Source organism: Bombina bombina, chromosome 11 (assembly GCF_027579735.1).
Source record: "Bombina bombina isolate aBomBom1 chromosome 11, aBomBom1.pri, whole genome shotgun sequence".
NCBI lineage: Eukaryota > Metazoa > Chordata > Amphibia > Anura > Bombinatoridae > Bombina > Bombina bombina.
In genome coordinates this window covers 106,081,614-106,104,405 of record NC_069509.1, presented here as the reverse complement: position 1 = coordinate 106,104,405, position 22,792 = coordinate 106,081,614, and positions in this window count along the sequence as shown.

The following is a 22,792-nucleotide window of genomic DNA, read 5'->3' as shown; positions in this document are numbered from 1 at the left end:
TTTATTGATAGGTAGTGTTAGTTTAATTGTAGGTAGTAGGTTTAATTATAGGAGATAGTATTAGGTAATTTATAGGTTAAATTATTTTACAGGTAAATTTGTAATTATTTTAACTAGGTAACTATTAAATAGTTCTTAACTATTTAATAGCTATTGTACCTGGTTAAAATAAATACAAAGTTACCTGTAAAATAAATATTAATCCTAAAATAGCTATAATATAAATGTAATTTTATATTGTAGCTATATTAGATTTATTTTACAGGTAAGTATTTAGCTTTAAATAGAATCATTTATTTAATAAGAGTTAATTTATTTTGTGTAGATAAAAAATTTTATTTAAACTTAGGGGGGTGTTAGTGTTAGGGTTAGACTTAGCTTTAGGGGTTAATACATTTATTAGAATAGCGGTGAGCTCCGGTCGGCAGATTAGGGGTTAATAATTGAAGGTAGGTGGTCGAGCGATGTTAGGGAGGGCAGATTAGGGGTTAATACTATTTATGATAGGGTTAGGTGACGAGACGGATTAGGGGTCTAATAACTCTTATCTATAGTAGCGTCAGGTCCGGCTCGGCAGATTAGGGGTCTAATAAGGGTAGGTAGGGTGTCGGCGACGTTGTGGGGGGGCAGATTAGGGGTTAATATAATATAACATAGGGGTCGGCGATGTTAGGCGGCAGAAGATCTAGGTGGTCACATAGGGGATACCGCTAGGTGGGCGTCGATTCTGCGGTCGGAAGATTAGGGGTTAATTATTTTTTAGTAGCTTGCCCATACCCCCCCGGGCGACGGTTGTGGGGAGGCAAGTTAGGGGTTAATACAATAATAAATATAGGGGTCGGCGGGGGTTAGGCGGCAGCAGATTAGGGGTACATAAGGTATATAACGTAGCTGTAGGCGGTCGGCCAGCTTAGGGGTTTAAAAAATTTTAATCGAGTGGGCGGGCGATGTGGGGGGGACCTCGGTTTAGGGGTACATAGGTAGTTTATGGGTGTTAGTGTACTTTAGGCACAGTAGTTAAGAGCTTTATAAACCCGCCCGTTAGCCAGAAAGCTCTTAACTCCTGCTTTTTTCAGCGGCTGGAATCTTGTCGTTAGAGCTCTAACGCTCACTGCAGAAACGACTCTAAATACCAGCGTTAGAAAGATCCCCATTGAAAAGATAGGCTACGCAAATGGCGTAGGGGGATCTGCGGTATGGAAAAGTCGCGGCTGAAAAGTGAGCGTTAGACCCTTAATCACTGACTCCAAATACCAGCGGGCGGCCAAAACCAGCGTTAGGAGCCTCTAACGCTGGTTTTGACGGCTACGACCCGAACTCTAAATCTAGGCCTATGTTTGGGTATTTTGGTAATAGTTTTCCCCTATTCTATCATCAATTTTAAGTTATTGGCCAGTGTTTCCTAATGATTTTTACAATAATCTGGCTATTTTGACTGTATTTCGTAGTAAAGGGGATGAATAATTTATTATCATCTTTATTTTTACATTGTGTAGGACTCTTTGTCATCAATTATTTTTCTATCTCGAGTCCTTACATCCTCTTTAATAGTTACAATTTTTGATTCTTCATACCCTCTTTCAAATATCAGCTTGGATATCATATCCATATCGTTGTTACAATTTTTTCTAATCCGTAATAGTTGCCCCCTTTGGTATGTTTTCTTTCCACTTTTTGTTGGTGACAACTCGTTTGATGCATATAATTATTTTTTTGAAATGCGTTTTGGTGTTGATGACATTATTTGTTATATAGATTTCAAAATCCAAAAAGTAAATTTTTTCTTTATTTAATTCACTAGTAAATTTCAAATGTATTTCATTGGTATTCATTTCAGATATGAAACTCTCAACTCATTTTTTGTTCCTTTCCAAACTATTATATCATCATCAATATATCGCTTGTAGAGGACCGGATTTGCCGCAAGTATATTATTGGCGAGGAAATCCCTCTCCATAAACCCCATAAAGAGATTAGCATAACTTGGGGCAAATCTGGTCCCCATGGCGGGTACCGCATTTTTGCAAATAAATTGATTGTTATAAGAAAATAATTATGGGTTAGTAAAAAACGTATACATTCCAGATGAAAGATCTCTGTGAGGGCTTTAGAGTATCGTCTTTATCTAAAAAGAATTGAGCTGCTTTTAATCCATCCTTATGGGAGGATACAGTACTAGAAAATAGATATGAATCCTCTAAGATATACGGGAAGAGCTTAGATGCGATTCCCCTAGGCCAAGTACTTCTAGACAAATGATAATTTAAATAGAAATGATAAAAGTAACAAAAATCAACATTTTTTAAGGGATAGACCAAAGGCAAATACAAAGAAAGCCCATTACCACAAAGAAACCTAAGAAAAAGACGGGCATCAGAAAAAGAGGGAAAGAGAGGAGGAGCAAAGCGGACACAAAAAAAATAAGAAATTGGGATTAAATAAACATAATGAGATTTTTTAATCTAAGTAAATTCCAATTAGCTAAACTCATGAGGATATTTTAAGTAAAGGTTTGATATTTGCCCCACTGCAAACTAAATAAATTTGACACATATGTAGATGCCATAAATTTATTAAAAGACTGATGGTAAAAAGATGGTTTGCTAGAACTGAGATTGAAAAGCAAGCACAATCAAGTCTAACAGATACACATGGTTTCATCCATCAAATTTAAAAAAGAAATCTAGTTTTTATCCAAAATATGACAAGGGATATGCTATAGAGACATTTGAAAAATGGATTACTCAAGATATAGAAAATATAAAAGATGATAAAATCAAAAAAGTACATAATAATCTTAGCAAAAAACAACTAAAAGTCATTAAAGAGCTAGAAGAGAATGGGAATATAGTGTTGAAGCCAGCAGATAAGGGTGGGGGAATAGTTGTTCTAAACTCTGAAGATTACAACAAAATGTGTGAGAGCATTTTAGAGGACTCAAAAACATATTATAAGATTTCAAAATAACCACTACAGTACATTTTAATTACATATTTGGGAAACCCTCCTAGATAAGGCTAGTGAAGAAAGGAATAATTAAATCAAAAGGAGAGAGAGTATCTACTTTTAAAATATTACAAATTCCGTTACTATTACTGCCTTACAAAAGATTCTTAAATCATAGTCTCCCCACCAGGGAGAGACCAATAATATCAGGGATTAGCTCAATAATTTCTAATGTCTCTGAATATATTGACATCTATTTGCAGAAATATGTGAGGAATTACCCTCTTTCTTAAAAGATTCCACCGAAGTCCTAAAATTATTAGAAAATGTTGTTTGGAAGAAAGTTTTTGGTTTGCAACATGTGATGTTGCTTCTTTGTATACCTGTATCTCCCATAAGGATGGATTAAAAGCAGCTCAATTCTTTTTAGATAAAGACAATACTCTAAAGCCCTCACAGAGATCTTCATTCTGGAATGTATAAGTTTTTATACTAACCATAATTATTTTTCTTATAACAATCAATTTTATTGCAAAAATGCGGTACCGCTATGGGGACCAGATTTGCCCCAAATTATGCTAATCTCTTTATGGGGTTATGGGAGAGGATTTCCTCACCAATAATATACTTGCAGCAAATCTGGTCCTCTACAAGCGATATATCGATGATATTATAATAGTTTGGAAAGGACAAAAAATGAGTTTGAGAGTTTCTTATCTGAAATAAATTTGAAAATTACTAGTGAATAAAAATAAAGAAAAAATTAACTTTTTGGACCTGGAAATCTATATAACAAATAATGTCATCAACACCAAACGCATTTCAAAACTGTTGATGCAAATAATTATATCCATCAAACGAGTTGTCACCACAAAAAGTGTAAAGAAAACATACCAAAGGGGCAACTATTACGGATTAGAAAAAAAATGTAACAATGATATGGATTATGATATCCAAGCTGATATTTAGAAAGAAAAATTTGTAGCAAGAGGGTATGAAGAATCAAAAATTGTAGCTATTAAAGAGGATGTAAGGACTCGAGATAGAAAAGAATTGATGACAAAGAGACCTACACAATGTAAAAATAAAGATGATAATAAATTATTCATCCCCTTTATTACGAAATACAGTCAAAATAGCCAGATTATTGAAAAAATCATTAGGAAACACTGGCCAATACTTAAAAGCGATGATAGAATAGGAGAGCTATTATCAAAATACCCAAACATAGTGTATAAAAGATCCCAAAATCTGAAATCAATTCTGGCACCCACTGAAATAAAAAAGAGAATAAATAGAGATCAAGATCTTACGGGTAAGACTATTAATGGCTTTTTTCCCATGCCTTACATGTAAAGCATGTAAACATGCAGAAAAAAAGAAAGACATAAAATCTAATGTGACAGGGGAAAAAGTATAAGATAAAACAACAAATAAGATGCTACGACAAAAATGTGGTATACCTTTTAGAATGTAGGTGTGGCCTACAATACATAGGCGAATCAGAAAGACCCCTAAGAGACAGAATTAGGGAGCATATGTTGTCTATTGAACACTGTGATCAGGAAAGAAATAAAGATCTCCCTATACCGAAACATTTCAGAGGATGTAATAATGCAAATGCGAAATATTTAAGGTATACAGGAATAGCAAAACTTCAAAAAAATTGGAGAGGTACCGATATACATAATAACCTCCTGAAATGAGAGAGTAAGTGGATCTTCAAAATGAAGACCTTAACACCTAAGGGACTAAATCAGGAATTATAATTAGGTTGTTTTCTTATAGAATAGCTTATTCCCAATAGTAATTCAATTGACATAATACCCCTGTAATAGAATAAATTAATGTGTTTCCATGAGTTAAATATTAATTCTTCCCTAATATAATGATTTTAATTTTATTATATTTTAGAAATAGGGTCTTTATATTATGAAGGCGCTTAATGAAGAAATGTACTCTAACAATATCATTAAAATTACTTTTTTCTTTTTTAAAAAACCAATCTTCCTCTCCTTCAATTTTAATCTATTAAGGAGTCAGTGCAAATGGCTCCTATAGCTATAGGAAACACTTCTTAAAAATAGGAGATGGAGAAAAAAGAAATACCAGGTCTCTCCCACTCCCTTGCAATAATCTCAGAAGCACGGTCTGGAACAGGAAATACCTCCACCACAGAGGGAACATCAAAATACTTGTTCAGCTTACTTGACTTTTTAGGATTAACAACAATAGTAGAATCAGAGTCATCCAAGGTAGCCAAACCTCCTTAAGTAACAAGCAGAAGTTTTCCAGCTTAAATCTGAAGGACACAACTTCAGCATCAGTAGAAGGAATTATACTGCCTGAATCTGAGATTTCACCCTCGAAATCATCATCCTCAGACTTCTGAGAGGAAATACTTTAATTAGCCACTTCAGGATCAGAAACCTTACTTTACTGTTTCGTTAAATTTCTTTTTGTGTTTTCCCTGCAGCATGGGAAAAGCAGACAGCACCTCAGATACCGCAGAGGATACCTGGGCAGCAATATCTTGCAAAGTAACCCCAGACGGAGCATGAGAGGAAATGCAGGACACTGCATGTGCAGATGAATAGGATTGGGATGCTTGAGGAGACAGCTACGGCACATCTGAAACAGAGGAACAAAAAGGTACTGGGGGGTTCCACCTGGGCATCAAAACATAAGCTACAGGTAACATCCTGCACAGCCTCTTGATCCATAATACAAAAAAAAGCAAATAAAAAATCTAACTTTTAATTTTTTTAACTTTTTTTTAACTTTTTTTTTATATCTTTTAACAAAGGATATAATACAGAACAACAAAATATTCCTAAATAAATGTTCGCTTTAAATTTACAAATCAAGAAAACATACCCCAGGCAACACTCTACACCTCAGCAGAATTACTGAGGTGCCGTACCTGTCCTGCAACCTGCAGCAAACAGAGGAAAAAAATGATTCCGTTTACAATACGGATTCCAGAGAAGAAAAAACAGCAAGAAGCCTTCTAAACAGCAGAGCCATCTGAAATATGTGCACCTCACTCTACAAGAAGTGAAGAAAAGCGCCAAAAATCTCTGACATCAAAGAATCAGAAACTCCCTAAAAGGGGCGGTCCTACAGCTGACAAAAAAAGCCATTTTTTTTTAAACGACTTTCTTGAAAACAGACTTAAAACCAAATAATAAAACCCCAATAAAAGTACATAATCTGTTACTAAAAATGGATCCTCACTGAGCCATCAATAAAATAAATAACTCCTCACACTAACAGTGACTGCAAAAACTGCCATAAAAACCTGCACCCTGAGAGGAATAATAAAAAACGTCCCCCTGCAGCGTTTCAGCTGAATAAGTGCCACATTTTTGCCTGCTTACATAGAAAAATAAAACTGGCACTTACCTTAATATTTATCTGTCCGGCAGTAGGACAGCTCACCTGGTTTGAGAGGATGCCATCCCTCACATGGACCTGTGGAAATACAGAAAGACTGAGTAAGGCTATCAAAATAGGGCAGCAAAATGTTTTGGGAAAACGCAGTGAGAATTGTACCCCACAAGTTCCCAATTGCTGAAAAGCAATCACTGCCCTACTGAAGAGACTGACATAGGCTTAGGGTAGACCCTTTAGAAAGATTAGAGCAAACCTACTCTGCTTTTAAAATAAAAAATCTTGATTGTAGATCAGACACCAAAACTTCCCCTCTTCTTTGCACCACAGGCAAAGAGAATGACTGGGGATAATGGGTAAGGGAAGTGAAATATATAGCAGCTTTGCTGTGGTGCTCTTTGCCTCCTCCTGCTGGCCAGGAGTGATATTCCCACTAGTAATTGATGATTCTGTGGACTCACCATATCTTAGGAAAGAAAGAAAAAAACATCTCATATAGTTAGTTTGCTCAAATTATACAAACAATTTAACATCCCACTCAGAGTTCAAACCTTTTGGTATTCTAGTTTCCAGATGGTAAATCCAAAAGACTTCTCTTTGTTTTAAGATTTATTCCCTATTCCCCCCTCTGGGGTGTCTTGGAATTACTTGGATACACTGGAATGCCAAAAGTGAACTATCAGCGTTATGTTCCCTCTTAAAATGTAGAGAGATTGGTTTAGTAGACTCTGGATCCTTAATTGCTCTAAGGTGTTCAAGAAAAACGATCCTTAGTCAAACTTACATATTGCTTATAGCACACCCTACAGGTCAGAAGGTATATTGCAACTTTTCCTGTTACCTGGGAAGTGAACAGTGTACCAAAAATGACATATGAGCAGGACTTACATTGATTGCTCTTACATTTGAAAAAAACCTGGTTTCAAAGAAAGCCAATTCTGTTTAGCACACCCAGGTAGCATGGACGGTGACAATGTATTGCCCAAAGTTTTAGCTTTTCTGGATAAAAGATGTACATCCTGTATGTATAATATCCCTAAATTTATCAATAGTTTCCAAAATTGGCAGTGAGTCTCTAATAATACCACAAATATTATGGTACTCACTGCTATAAGTAGTGAGAAACTTAGGTTTATTCCCCATGTCAGTACTTCTATTCTGGGGACAAACAAATAATCTCATTCTACAACATCTACTTGTTTCTTGATGCTTTCCAGGATTTCTTTCTTATATCCTCTCTCAATAAACCTGCTAGTTAATTCTCTAGCATGATGTTCATAATCCACAGGGTCAGTACAATTACGCTTAACCCTCATGTACTGACTTTTGGGAATAGCATTAACAGTATGTTTTGGGTGACAAGACGCATACAATATAGTATTGCTGCTACTTCTTTTCTTTACAGTTCTACTTCAACACAGTGTTTGGGAATATTGGATTTCAACTTTATATCCAAATAGGCTATACTCTCTTTACTATGAGTATATGTAAATTTTAAATTCAGATAATTTTCTTGTAGATAACCCAGAAAAGAGGGAATCATATCATACGGACCTTTCCATACAAATAAGAGGTCGTTGATAGTGACTAAAAAAGAGAATGTTCTCCCTGAAGGGGTTAGTATCTCCAAAGACATGGAAAAACTCCCACCAACCCAAATACAGGTTGGCGTAGGAGGGAGCACATTTTGCGTCTCTGGAGATAGTATTCCCCCTCAAAGAAATTATGTGACAAGAGAAAATCAATTGATCTCAGAATAAACTCTCACTTCCTCACTGTAAGTAGAAAGATGATTTAGAAAAAATTCAAAGGCCTTGATACCTTTTTCATGGGGGATAGATGTGTAGAGTGACACAACATCTACAGATATAAAGGAAAAGCCTTCTTGCCATTCAATCTGTCTGATAACATCACTGGTATCTTTTATATAGCTCTTCAAATTCAAAACTAGTGATGGCAGATAGGTATCAATCAATTCCGACAAGGGCTCAATCAATGAGCCTATTCCTGCCACTATGGGGCGTCCAGGAGGGTTATGTAAACTTTCATGGATTTTGGGCAAATAATGAAATATTGCCACTTTTGGATACTTAACCATTAAAAAAACCCACATTTTTCTGTGTTATGACCCCATTGTGTAGAGCTAAATAAATAATGTAGGTCAGTTCCCCCTGATATACAAAGGTGGGATTATATGGCAATTTCATGTATACCTCTGTGTCAGATAATTGCCTAACTGCTTCCAATATGTAGTCACTTCTATTGAGAACCATTATTTTGCCCCCCTTATCCGAACCACAAATTACAATCTATTTGTTACTCTGTAATTTCTGTAATGCAAAGTATTCATGTTTGGTGAAATTATCACCCCTGTGACAACTCCAATCAATAAGCCGGACCGATAGCTCATCTCACTAATTAATGCACTGTTATAGAGATCTGTGGCAACCCAAGGGTTGCAGGTTCAATCCCAGCAAGGTTCACTCAGCCTTTCATCCTTCCGAGGTAAAATTAGTACCATTAAGTTGGGTAATAAAAATACCTGTTAGTGCTGCAAGTCGATTAAGTTTGAGGTATTGCGCTATACAAGTATCCAATTATTATTATCATGGAGATCCTTCAATTTTAATTCTAAAGTTTTCTGAAAAACTTCTACATCACTTGATCTAGTTTGTACTGGATAAAAATCTGACTTAGCTCTTAATTTGATATTATCTGTTCTAATAGTTTGTACATCAATACTAGATATGTTCTCTTTATCCAAGGACAGTAGATCAAGTTCTGCACTTATCTAAGAAGTTGAAATTCTACAATAGTATTGAAGAAGTTAAAATGAGTTGTAGGGGCAACATTGAGACCCAGAGAAAGAATTGAATTTGACTTTTAGTCAGAGTAAAGGAAGACAAATTTACAACATTGCTGCTGTCCTTGTCTGATTCATCTTCTCCCTCTGGGGGTACCGGTTTGTGTCTGTATTTCTTGTGTATCATCTGTGATGGCCAACCAATGTGATGGAACCCCAGCTACCCCGACTGGGTAGCTCGCCAAAAAGGGTCCTGCTTCCTCCCTGCCGACTGCAGCTGCGTAGCCACCAAGTGACTGTAGCCCACCTCTGATGGATACTGGCTACCCCGACTAGGTAGCTCCGCCAGAAGGATCCCTCCTGTACCTGACAATAGGCAGCTATGTAGCTAAGAAAGTGATTATAGCAATCCCCACCCAAATAACTAGACAGACTAGCATTCAGGTGAAACAAGAACTGACTTTATTACAAAACACACACTCCTTTTATTCACAAACAAAGGGTCTTATCTCACTTCCAAATCTCCCGCCCCTCCAGATAGGCTGGCACCTGCCACAGAGGTGGTAGATTTTGGGGTGATCCCAGGGGAGTGGCAGCACTCCCAGGGTGTCATTCGAAAGCTCTTGGTCCCCAGATGCCACAGTCCAAAAAGCGGCATGATTCATTACTGCGGACCAGAGTTACAGCCCAGTAAAGATTGGTGGGTAGGGGTGTCCAAAAACCCCGGTTCCAAAAGTAGCTCCCCTCCGGCAATTCCCCCACCTCTTGTCCTCCCCTAGGGGCTACAAATTGCCAAAAGAGCGGAGCAAAGGGCTGCTGGAGCAACCAGGGGTAAAGTTAGCAGGTGTCCGGCGTGATGTGGCCGACTGGGATTTCCAGAAGCCCGGCCAACCAAGAAGGCTTTTCCCAGTCAGAGATCAGCTCTCCTCTGACAACAGATCCCGTAAGCCATGAAATGGCCAAATCTGATGTAGAAAGGAGTCAGTCAGGCAGTAGGGGGTGGGGGTAGCCTTGGGGGTCTGGTATCCATGACATCTCCCCCTTCTAGTCCAGCAGACCTGGCTGGACCCCAATGGGTCAGCCTGGGGCTGTCCGGTGGTGGTCTTCCACTTGTAGGTTTCTGGGAGGGGACATCCTGTCCTTTCTCGGCTTGTGGTATCCTTGTTTCTCCCTGCTGGCCTTCATCCCCTTGCGCCCTGAGTGCAGGGATATTCCCATAAGGCACAGTCCCAAGCCAGGTTTCCAAGGCCGGCTCCAAAACATTTGCTCTCCCACAAGTCTCAGTGTCCTTAAGTCTCATGGTCACACTGCCTTCCTCTGTGACCTTCGGCTGAGTACTTGCTAACCCACCCACAAACAGAACTGTTGCCGGGTTCCCAGCTGTATTCCCACCCAAGACTGTAGGTTGAGGTTGCTCCTTGGTGGGGCAGGCGAAATTCGGGTGCCCAAACTTGTGGCACCAACTGCATGGGTGGGTATCCCCTTGCCTAATGCAACCCCTGCCCCCTGTGGGAAATCCTCTGGGACAGGTGTAGGGTAGGGATCAGGCCAAGCTGCTGTGGAGAGAGACCGCCTGTCTCCCCCCCCCATGAAGGGTATCTGCTGCTGGGAGCCTGCTCTGCCGCTGGGGAGAGAGACCGACTGTCTCCGCTCCCTGGAAGGGGTTCAGCCACTGGGGAGAGAGGTTCACAACCTCCTCTCCCTGGAAGGGTTGCTGCCTCTGGGGAGGGAGACCAACTGTCTCAGCTCCCTGGAAGGGGTTCAGCCGTTTTGGAGAGAGATCTGCCACCTCCTCTCCCTGGAAGGGTTGCTGCCTCTGGGGAGGGAGACCGACTGTCTCCGCTCCCTGGAAGAGGTTTGGCCACTGGGGAGAGAGATCTGCCACCTCCTCTCCCTGAAAGGGGCGCTGCCGCTGGGTAGGGAGACCGACTGTCTCCGCTCCATGGCTTCAGCGGCTCTCTGCCCTGTTGCCAGCGCTTCTGCTGGGGTGGTTCCCTGGTCCAAGACCATAAGCTCGGGGTCAAGCTGCTGATCGGGATCTAGCAGCTCTTGGACGCTTATTCATTGTTGCCACTCCTCGGAGGCCAATCTCCATGAATCCCAGACTGCTGCGCCACCGCTCCATGCAAAATCTGTGACATGCTGGTCTAGCAGCCTCTTGTATGCCACTTTCAGCTCCAATTCCTGGCCACATATATAATCCATATCGGCTTGCACCCAGGGTACCTCCGAGAGATTCAGCAGTCTCTCTCGGTACTCACAAATGTCCTCCAGGCTCCACTCCGCCTCACACCCAAAGTCTGGGTCCTCTGTCATTCTTTCAAATATTAATCCAGGGCCGCCGTAGGGTGGGTGCCATCCTCCCGCCATGGCCGCGCTTGCATAGCGTGCCATCGGAGGGCCCAGTAACCGTGATCCAGCACCCCCTCATCCTAGATCAATCTATCCAATTCAGACAACCATTCCTCCCTGGGCTGCTCTCCCAGGAAATGGACTCGTAAGTCCCACTGGAGGCAGTACTCTTCCTCCGAAGAGGGAGGGTCATAATCCGATAGCCCTGCTCTTGTTGAAGAGCCTCTCAATACAAACTAGGACCGTGCAGCTGGGCCCACGCCTCCTGTACTCTTCTTAGGAGCTCTGCTTCCATAGTTACCGGCTACTGTGGGACTTCTCCTCTGTCAGCAGGAACCTTGTGAAAGAAGCAGATCCCACCACTGCCAACCAACTTGACGGGACCCCGGCTACCCCGACTGGGTAGCTCCACCAAAAAGGGTCCTGCTTTCTTCCTGCCGACTGCAGCTGTGTAGACACCAAGTGATTGTAGCCCAACTCTGATGGATACCGGCTACCCCGACTAAGTAGCTCTGCCAGAAGGATCCCTCCTGTACCTGACAACAGGCAGCTATGTAGCTAAGAAAATGATTATAGCAATCCCCACCCAAATAACTAGACAGACTAGCATTCAGGTGAAACAAGAACTGACTTTATTAGGAAACACACTCCTTTTATACACAAATGGTCTTATCTCACTCCCAAATCTTCCACCATTCCCGCCCCTCCAGATAGGCTGGTGCCTGCCATAGCAGCCACAGTCCCACAGAGTCCCAGGACACAGAGGTGTCATTTGAAAGCTCTCAGTCCCCAGATGCCACAGCCCAAAAAGCAGAGTGATTCATTAGTGGGGCCCGGAGTTACAGTCCAGTAAAGATGGGGGGGTAGGGATGTCCAAAACCCCCGGTTCCCAAAGTAGCTCCCCTCCGGCAATTTCCCCACCTCTTATCCTCCCAAGGGACTACCAATCCCCAAAAGAGCAGAGCTCTGGGGCAAAGGGCCACTGGAGCAACTGGGGTAAACTTAGCGGATGTCTGGCGTGATGTGGCCGACCGGGAGTTCCAGAAGCCTGGCCAGCCAAGAAGGGTTTTCACGGTCAGAGATCAGCTCTCCTCTGACAATGTACACATACAAAAACAACAGATATCACAAATCTGGGAGATGACGTAAGCCATAAAAACATAATTTATGTAAGAACTTACCTGATAAATTCATTTCTTTCATATTAGCAAGAGTCCATGAGCTAGTGACGTATGGGATATACATTCCTACCAGGAGGGGCAAAGTTTCCCAAACCTCAAAATGCCTATAAATACACCCCTCACCACACCCACAAATCAGTTTAACGAATAGCCAAGAAGTGGGGTGATAAGAAAAAAGTGCAAAGCATAAATATAAGGAATTGGAATAATTGTGCTTTATACAAAAAAATCATAACCACCACAAAAAAGGGTGGGCCTCATGGACTCTTGCTAATATGAAAGAAATGAATTTATCAGGTAAGTTCTTCCATAAATTATGTTTTCTTTCATGTAATTAGCAAGAGTCCATGAGCTAGTGACGTATGGGATAATGACTACCCAAGATGTGGATCTTCCACGCAAGAGTCACTAGAGAGGGAGGGATAAAATAAAGACAGCCAATTCCGCTGAAAAAAAATCCACACCCAAAAATAAAGTTTAAATCTTATAAAGAAAAAAACTGAAAATCTAAGCAGAAGATTCAAACTGAAACAGCTGCCTGAAGTACTTTTCTACCAAAAACAGCTTCAGTAGAAGAAAACACATCAAAATGGTAGAATTTAGTAAAAGTATGCAAAGAAGACCAAGTTGCTGCTTTGCAAATCTGATCAACCGAAGCTTCATTCCTAAACGCCCAGGAAGTAGAAACTGACCTAGTAGAATGAGCTGTAATCCTTTGAGGCGGAGTTTTACCCGACTCGACATAAGCATGATGAATCAAAGATTTTAACCAAGATGCCAAAGAAATGGCAGAGGCCTTCTGACCTTTCCTAGAACCGGAAAAGATAACAAATAGACTAGAAGTCTTTCGGAAATTTTTAGTAGCTTCAACATAATATTTCAAAGCTCTAACTACATCCAAAGAATGCAATGATTTCTCCTTAGAATTCTTAGGATTAGGACATAATGAAGGAACCACAATTTCTCTACTAATGTTGTTAGAATTCACAACCTTAGGTAAAAATTTAAAAGAAGTTCGCAACACCGCCTTATCCTGATCAAAAATCAGAAAAGGAGACTCACAAGAAAGAGCAGATAATTCAGAAACTCTTCTGGCAGAAGAGATGGCCAAAAGGAACAAAACTTTCCAAGAAAGTAATTTAATGTCCAATGAATGCATAGGTTCAAACGGAGGAGCTTGAAGAGCCCCCAGAACCAAATTCAAACTCCAAGGAGGAGAAATTGACTTAATGACAGGTTTTATACGAACCAAAGCTTGTACAAAACAATGAATATCAGGAAGATTAGCAATCTTTCTGTGAAAAAGAACAGAAAGAGCAGACATTTGTCCTTTCAAGGAACTTGCAGACAAACCTTTATCCAAACCATCCTGAAGAAACTGTAAAATTCTCGGAATTCTAAAAGAATGCCAGGAAAAATGATGAGAAAGACACCAAGAAATATAAGTCTTCCAGACTCTATAATATATCTCCCTAGATACGGATTTACGAGCCTGTAACATAGTATTAATCACAGAGTCAGAGAAACCTCTTTGACTAAGAATCAAGCGTTCAATCTCCATACCTTTAAATTTAAGGATTTGAGATCCTGATGGAAAAAAGGACCTTGCGACAGAAGGTCTGGTCTTAACGGAAGAGTCCACGGTTGGCAAGAGGCCATCCGGACAAGATCCGCATACCAAAACCTGTGAGGCCATGCTGGAGCCACCAGCAGAACAAACGAGCATTCCTTCAGAATCTTGGAGATTACTCTTGGAAGAAGAACTAGAGGCGGAAAGATATAGGCAGGATGATACTTCCAAGGAAGTGACAATGCATCCACTGCTTCCGCTTGAGGATCCCTGGATCTGGACAGATACCTGGGAAGTTTCTTGTTTAGATGAGAGGCCATCAGATCTATTTCTGGAAGTCCCCACATTTGAACAATCTGAAGAAATACCTCTGGGTGAAGAGACCATTCGCCCGGATGTAACATTTGGCGACTGAGATAATCCGCTTCCCAATTGTCTATACCTGGGATATGAACCGCAGAAACTAGACAGGAGCTGGATTCCGCCCAAACCAGAATTCGAGATACTTCTTTCATAGCCAGAGGACTGTGAGTCCCTCCTTGATGATTGATGTATGCCACAGTAATATTGATCGGTAATCTCACCTCCTGAGATTCCCAAACCCCTTGTGCTGTCAGAGACCCCCACACAGCTCCCCAACCTGTAAGACTTGCATCTGTTGAAATTACAGTCCAGGTCGGAAGAACAAAAGAAGCCCCCTGAACTAAACGATGGTGATCTGTCCACCACGACAGAGAGTGTCATACAATCGGTTTTAAAGATATTAATTGAGATATCTTTGTGTAATCCCTGCACCACTGGTTCAGCATACAGAGCTGAAGAGGTCGCATGTGAAAACGAGCAAAGGGGATCGCGTCCGATGCAGCAGTCATAAGACCTAGAATTTCCATGCATAAGGCTACCGAAGGGAATGATTGTGACTGAAGGTTTCGACAAGCTGATATCAATTTTAGACGTCTCTTGTCTGTCAAAGACAGAGTCATGGACACTGAATCTATCTGGAAACCTAAAAAGGTTACCCTTGTCTGAGGAATCAATTAACTTTTTGGTAAATTGATCCTCCAACCATGATCTTGAAGAAACAACACAAGTCGGTTCGTATGAGATTCTGCTAAATGTGAAGACTGAGCAAGTACCAAGATATCGTCCAAATAAGGAAATACCACAATACCCTGTTCTCTGATTACAGACAGAAGGGCACTGAGAACCTTTGTAAAAATTCTTGGAGCTGTTGCTAGGCCAAACGGTAGAGCCACAAACTGGTAATGCTTGTCTAGGAAAGAGAATCTCAGAAACTGATAGTGATCTGGATGAATCGGAATATGCAGATATGCATCCTGTAAATCTATTGTAGACATATAATGCCCTTGCTGAACAAAAGGCAGGATAGTCCTTACAGTTACCATTTTGAATGTTGGTATCCTTACATAACGATTCAATATTTTTAGATCCAGAACTGGTCTGAAGGAATTCTCCTTCTTTGGTACAATGAAGAGATTTGAATAAAACCCCAGCCCCTGTTCCAGAACTGGAACTGGCATAATTACTCCAGCCAACTCTAGATCTGAAACACATTTCAGAAATGCTTGAGCCTTCACTGGGTTTACTGGGACACGGGAAAGAAAAAATCTCTTTGCAGGAGGCCTTATCTTGAAGCCAATTCTGTACCCTTCTGAAACAATGTTCTGAATCCAAAGATTGTGAACGGAATTGATCCAAATTTCTTTGAAAAAACGTAATCTGCCCCCTACCAGCTGAGCTGGAATGAGGACCACACCTTCATGTGGACTTAGGAGCTGGCTTTGGTTTTCTAAAAGGCTTGGATTTATTCCAGACTGGAGATGGTTTCCAAACTGATACTGCTCCTGAGGATGAAGGATCAGGCTTTTGTTCCTTGTTGTGACGAAAGGAACGAAAACAATTATTAGACCTAAATTTACCTTTAGATTTTTTATCCTGTGGTAAAAAAGTTCCTTTCCCTCCAGTAACAGTTGAGATAATAGAATCCAACTGAGAACCAAATAATTTATTACCCTGGAAAGAAAGGGAAAGCAGAGTAGACTTAGAAGACATATCAGCATTCCAAGTTTTAAGCCATAAAGCTCTTCTAGCTAAAATAGCTAGAGACATATACCTGACATCAACTCTAATGATATCAAAGATGGCATCACAAATAAAATTATTAGCATGTTGAAGAAGATTAATAATGCTATGAGAATTATGATCTGTTACTTGTTGCGCTAAAGCTTCTAACCAAAAAGTTGAAGCTGCAGCAACATCCGCTAAAGATATAGCAGGTCTAAGAAGATTACCTGAACACAAGTAAGCTTTTCTTAGAAAGGATTCAATTTTCCTATCAAAAGGATCCTTAAAGGAAGTACCATCTGCCGTAGGAATAGTAGTACGCTTAGCAAGAGTAGAGACAGCCCCATCAACTTTAGGGATTTTGTCCCAAAACTCTAATCTGTCAGATGGCACAGGATATAATTGCTTAAAACGTTTAGAAGGAGTAAATGAATTACCCAAAATATTCCATTCCCTGGAAATTACTTCAGAAATAGCATCAGGGACAGGAAAAACTTCTGGAATAACTACAGGAGATTTAAAAACCTTATCTAAACGTTTAGATTTAGTATCAAGAGGACTAGAATCCTCTATTTCTAATGCATTTAGGACTTCTTTAAGTAAAGAACGAATAAATTCAATTTTAAATAAATATGAAGATTTATCAGCATCAACCTCTGAGACAGAATCCTCTGAACCAGAAGAACCATTATCAGAATCAGAATGATGATGTTCATTTAAAAATTCATCTGAAAAATGAGAAGTTTTAAAAGACTTTTTACGTTTACTAGAAGGAGGAATAACAGACATAGCCTTCTTAATGGATTTAGAAACAAAATCTCTTATGTTATCAGGAACACTCTGAGTATTATATGTTGACGGGACAGCAACAGGTAATGTAACAGTACTAAAGGAAATATTATCTGCATTAACAAGTTTGTCATGACAATCAGTACAAACAACAGCTGGAGGAACAGATACCATAAGTTTACAGCAGATACACTTAGCTTTGGTAGCTCCAGCACCAGGCAGCGATTTTCCAGAAGTATCTTCTGACTCAGTTTCAACGTGGGACATCTTGCAATATGTAATAGAAAAAACAACATATAAAGCAAAATTGATCAAATTCCTTAAATGACAGTTTCAGGAATGGGAAAAAATGCCAGTGAACAAGCTTCTAGCAACCAGAAGCAATAAATAATGAGACTTAAATAATGTGGAGACAATAGTGACGCCCATATGTTTTTTAGCGCCAAAAAAGACGCCCACATTATTTGGCGCCTAAATGCTTTTGGCGCCAAAAATGACGCCACATCCGGAACGCCGACACTTTTGGCGCAAAAGAACGTAAAAAATGACGCAACTTCCGGCGACACGTATGACGCCGAAAACAGAAAAAAAATTTGCGCCAAAAAAGTCCGCGCCAAGAATGACGCAATAAAATGAAGCATTTTCAGCCCCCGCGAGCCTAACAGCCCACAGGGAAAAAGTCAAATTTTAAGGTAAGAAAAAAATTGATTGAATTATATGCATTATCCCAAAAATGAAACTGACTGTCTGAAAATAAGGAATGTTGAACATCCTGAGTCAAGGCAAATAAATGTTTGAATACATATATTTAGAACTTTATAAAAAAGTGCCCAACCATAGCTTAGAGTGTCACAGAAAATAAGACTTACTTACCCCAGGACACTCATCTACATGTTGTAGAAAGCCAAACCAGTACTGAAACGAAAATCAGTAGAGGTAATGGTATATATATAAGAGTATATCGTCGATCTGAAAAGGGAGGTAAGAGATGAATCTCTACGACCGATAACAGAGAACCTATGAAATAGACCCCGTAGAAGGAGATCATTGAATTCAAATAGGCAATACTCTCCTCACATCCCTCTGACATTCACTGCACGCTGAGAGGAAAACCTGGCTCCAACCTGCTGCGGAGCGCGTATCAACGTAGAATCTAGCACAAACTTATTTCACCACCTCCATAGGAGGCAAAGTTTGTAAAACTGATTTGTGGGTGTGGTGAGGGGTGTATTTATAGGCATTTTGAGGTTTGGGAAACTTTGCCCCTCCTGGTAGGAATGTATATCCCATACGTCACTAGCTCATGGACTCTTGCTAATTACATGAAAGAAATAGCAAAATCTGATGTAGAAATGAGTCAGCCAGGCAATGGGGGGGGGGGTAGCCTTGGGGGTCTGGTATCTGTGACATCATTTTTTGTGTTGTAACACTAAAGATGTAGTCTTTGTCTTTTGGGTTGTGGCAATATTTCATTATTTTCCCAAAATCCATAAAAGTTTACATAACCCTCCTGGACGCCCTATAGTGGCCCTTGTCGGAATTGATTGATACCTATCTGCAACCACTAGTTTTGAATTTAAAGAGCTATGTAAAAGATTCCAGTGATGTTATCAGACAGATTGAAGTAATTGAGTGGCAAGAAGGCTTTTCCTTTATATCTGTATATGTAGTGTCACTCTACACATATATCCCCCATGAAAAAGGAATGAAGGCCATTGAATTTTTTCTGAATCATCTTTCTATTTACAGTGAGGAAGTGAAAGAGTTTATTTTGAGATCAATTGACACGGAACGGCAATTGGAGCAAAATTTGCTCCCTCCTACGCCAACCTGTATTTGGGTTGGTGGGAGCTTTTCAGCATCTTTGGAGATACTAACCCCTTCAGGGAGAACATTCTCTTTTTTGGTCGCTATATCAACGACCTCTTATTTGTATGGAAAGATCCGGATGATATGATTCCCTCTTTTCTTGGTTATCTACAAGAGAATGATCTGAATTTAAAATCTACATATACTCATTACTAAGAGAGTATAGCCTATTTGGATATAAAGTTGAAATCCAATATTCCCAAACACTGTGTTGAAGTAGAACTGTATAGAAAAGAAGTAGCAGGCAATACTATATCGTATTCAGTGACTTGTCCCCTAAAACATACTGTTAATGCTATTCCCAAAAGTCAGTACATGAAGGTTAAGCGTAATTGTACTGACCCTGTGGATTATGAACATCATGCTAGAGAATTAACTAGCAAGTTTATTGAGATAGGATATAAGAAAGAAAGCCTGGAAAGCATTAAGAAACAAGTAGATGTTGTAGAAAGAGATTCTTCGTTTGTCCCCAGAAACAGAAGTACTGATATGGGGGAATAAACCTAAGTTTATCACTACTTATAGCAGTGAGTATCATAATATTTGTGGTATTATTAGAGACTCACTGACAATTTTGGAAACCGATGATAAACTTAGGGATATTATACATACAGGCTGTACTTTTGTATCCAGAAAAGCTAAAGCATTGGGCAATACATTGTCACCGTCCATACTACCTGGGTGTGCTAAACAGAATTTGCTTTCTTTGAATCCAGGTTTTTTCAAATGTAATAGCAATCAATGTAAGTCCTGCTCATATGTCATTTTTGGTACACAGTTCACTTCCCAGGTAACAGGAAAAGTTTATCAACTAAGACAATATTCAGCGTGCAATTCCTGTTTTGCACTATACCTTCTGACCTGTAGGGGGTGCTATAAGCAATATGTAGGTTTGACTACTAGAGCTCTTAAGGATCGTTTTCTTGAACACCTTAGAGCAATTGAGGATCCAGAGTCTACTACACCAATCTCTCTACATTTTAAGATAGAACATAACACTGATAGTTCACTTTTGGCATTCCAGTGTATCCAGGTAATTCCAAGACACCCCAATAGGGAAGAAATCTTAAGACAAAGAGAAGTCTTTTGGATTTACCATCTGGAAACTAGAATACCAAAAGGTTTGAACTCAGAGAGGGATGTTAAATCAAAAGGAGAGAGAGTATCTACTTTTAAAATATTACAAAATTCCGTTACTATACTGCTTACCAAAGATTCTTAAATCCCTAGTCTCCCCATCAGGGAGACCAATAATATCAGGGATTAGCTCAATAATTTCTAATGTCTCTGAATATATTGACATCTATTTGCAGAAATATGTGAGGGAATTACCCTCTTTCTTAAAAGATTCCACCGAAGTCCTAAAATTATTAGAAAATGTTGTTTGGGAAGAAAGTTTTTGGTTTGCAACATGTGATGTTGCTTCTTTGTATACCTGTATCTCCCATAAGGATGGATTAAAAGCAGCTCAATTCTTTTTAGATAAAGACAATACTCTAAAGCCCTCACAGAGATCTTTCATTCTGGAATGTATAAGTTTAATACTAACCCATAATTATTTTTCTTATAACAATCAATTTTATTTGCAAAAATGCGGTACCGCTATGGGGACCAGATTTGCCCCAAATTATGCTAATCTCTTTATGGGGTTATGGGAGAGGGATTTCCTCACCAATAATATACTTGCAGCAAATCTGGTCCTCTACAAGCGATATATCGATGATATTATAATAGTTTGGAAAGGAACAAAAAATGAGTTTGAGAGTTTCTTATCTGAAATAAATTTGAAAATTACTAGTGAATAAAATAAAGAAAAAATTAACTTTTTGGACCTGGAAATCTATATAACAAATAATGTCATCAACACCAAAACGCATTTCAAAACTGTTGATGCAAATAATTATATCCATCAAACGAGTTGTCACCACAAAAAGTGTAAAGAAAACATACCAAAGGGGCAACTATTACGGATTAGAAAAAATTGTAACAATTATATGGATTATGATATCCAAGCTGATATTTAGAAAGAAAAATTTGTAGCAAGAGGGTATGAAGAATCAAAAATTGTAGCTATTAAAGAGGATGTAAGGACTCGAGATAGAAAAGAATTGATGACAAAGAGACCTACACAATGTAAAAATAAAGATGATAATAAATTATTCATCCCCTTTATTACGAAATACAGTCAAAATAGCCAGATTATTGAAAAAATCATTAGGAAACACTGGCCAATACTTAAAAGCGATGATAGAATAGGAGAGCTATTATCAAAATACCCAAACATAGTGTATAAAAGATCCCAAAATCTGAAATCAATTCTGGCACCCACTGAAATAAAAAAGAGAATAAATAGAGATCAAGATCTTACGGGTAAGACTATTAATGGCTTTTTCCCATGCCTTACATGTAAAGCATGTAAACATGCAGAAAAAAAGAAAGACATAAAATCTAATGTGACAGGGAAAAAGTATAAGATAAAACAACAAATAAGATGCTACGACAAAAATGTGGTATACCTTTTAGAATGTAGGTGTGGCCTACAATACATAGGCGAATCAGAAAGACCCCTAAGAGACAGAATTAGGGAGCATATGTTGTCTATTGAACACTGTGATCAGGAAAGAAATAAAGATCTCCCTATACCGAAACATTTCAGAGGATGTAATAATGCAAATGAGAAATATTTAAGGTATACAGGAATAGCAAAAGTTCAAAAAAATTGGAGAGGTACCGATATACATAATAACCTCCTGAAATGAGAGAGTAAGTGGATCTTCAAAATGAAGACCTTAACACCTAAGGGACTAAATCAGGAATTATAATTAGGTTGTTTTCTTATAGAATAGCTTATTCCCAATAGTAATTCAATTGACATAATACCCCTGTAATAGAATAAATTAATGTGTTTCCATGAGTTAAATATTAATTCTTCCCTAATATAATGATTTTATTAATTTTATTATATTTTAGAAATAGGGTCTTTATATTATGAAGGCGCTTAATGAAGTAATGTACTCTAACAATATCATTAAAATTACTTTTTTCTTTTTTAAAAACCAATCTTCCTCTCTTCAATTTTAATCTATTAAGGAGTCAGGGCAAATGGCTCCTATAGCTATAGGAAACACTTTCTTAAAAATAAGAGATGGAGAAAAAGAAATACCAGGTCTCTCCCACTCCCTTGCAATAATCTCAGAAGCACGGTCTGGAACAGGAAATACCTCCACCACAGAGGGAACATCAAAATACTTGTTCAGCTTACTTGACTTTTTAGGATTAACAACGATAGTAGAATCAGAGTCATCCAAGGTAGCCAAACTTCCTTAAGTAACAAACAGAAGTTTTCCAGCTTAAATCTGAAGGACACAACTTCAGCATCAGTAGAAGGAATTATACTGCCTGAATCTGAGATTTCACCCTCAGAATCATCATCCTCAGACTTCTGAGAGGAAATACTTTAATTAGCCACTTCAGGATCAGAAACCTTACTTACTGTTTCTTTAAATTTCCTTTTGTGTTTTCCCTGCAGCATGGGAAAAGCAGACAGCACCTCAGATACCGCAGAGGATACCTGGGCAGCAATATCTTGCAAAGTAACCCCAGACGGAGCATGAGAGGAAATGCAGGACACTGCATGTGCAGATGAATAGGATTGGGATGCTTGAGGAGACAGCTACGGCACATCTGAAACAGGAGGAACAAAAAGGTACTGGGGGTTCCACCTGGGCATCAAAACATAAGCTACAGGTAACATCCTGCACAGCCTCTTGATCCATAATACAAAAAAAGCAAATAAAAAATCTA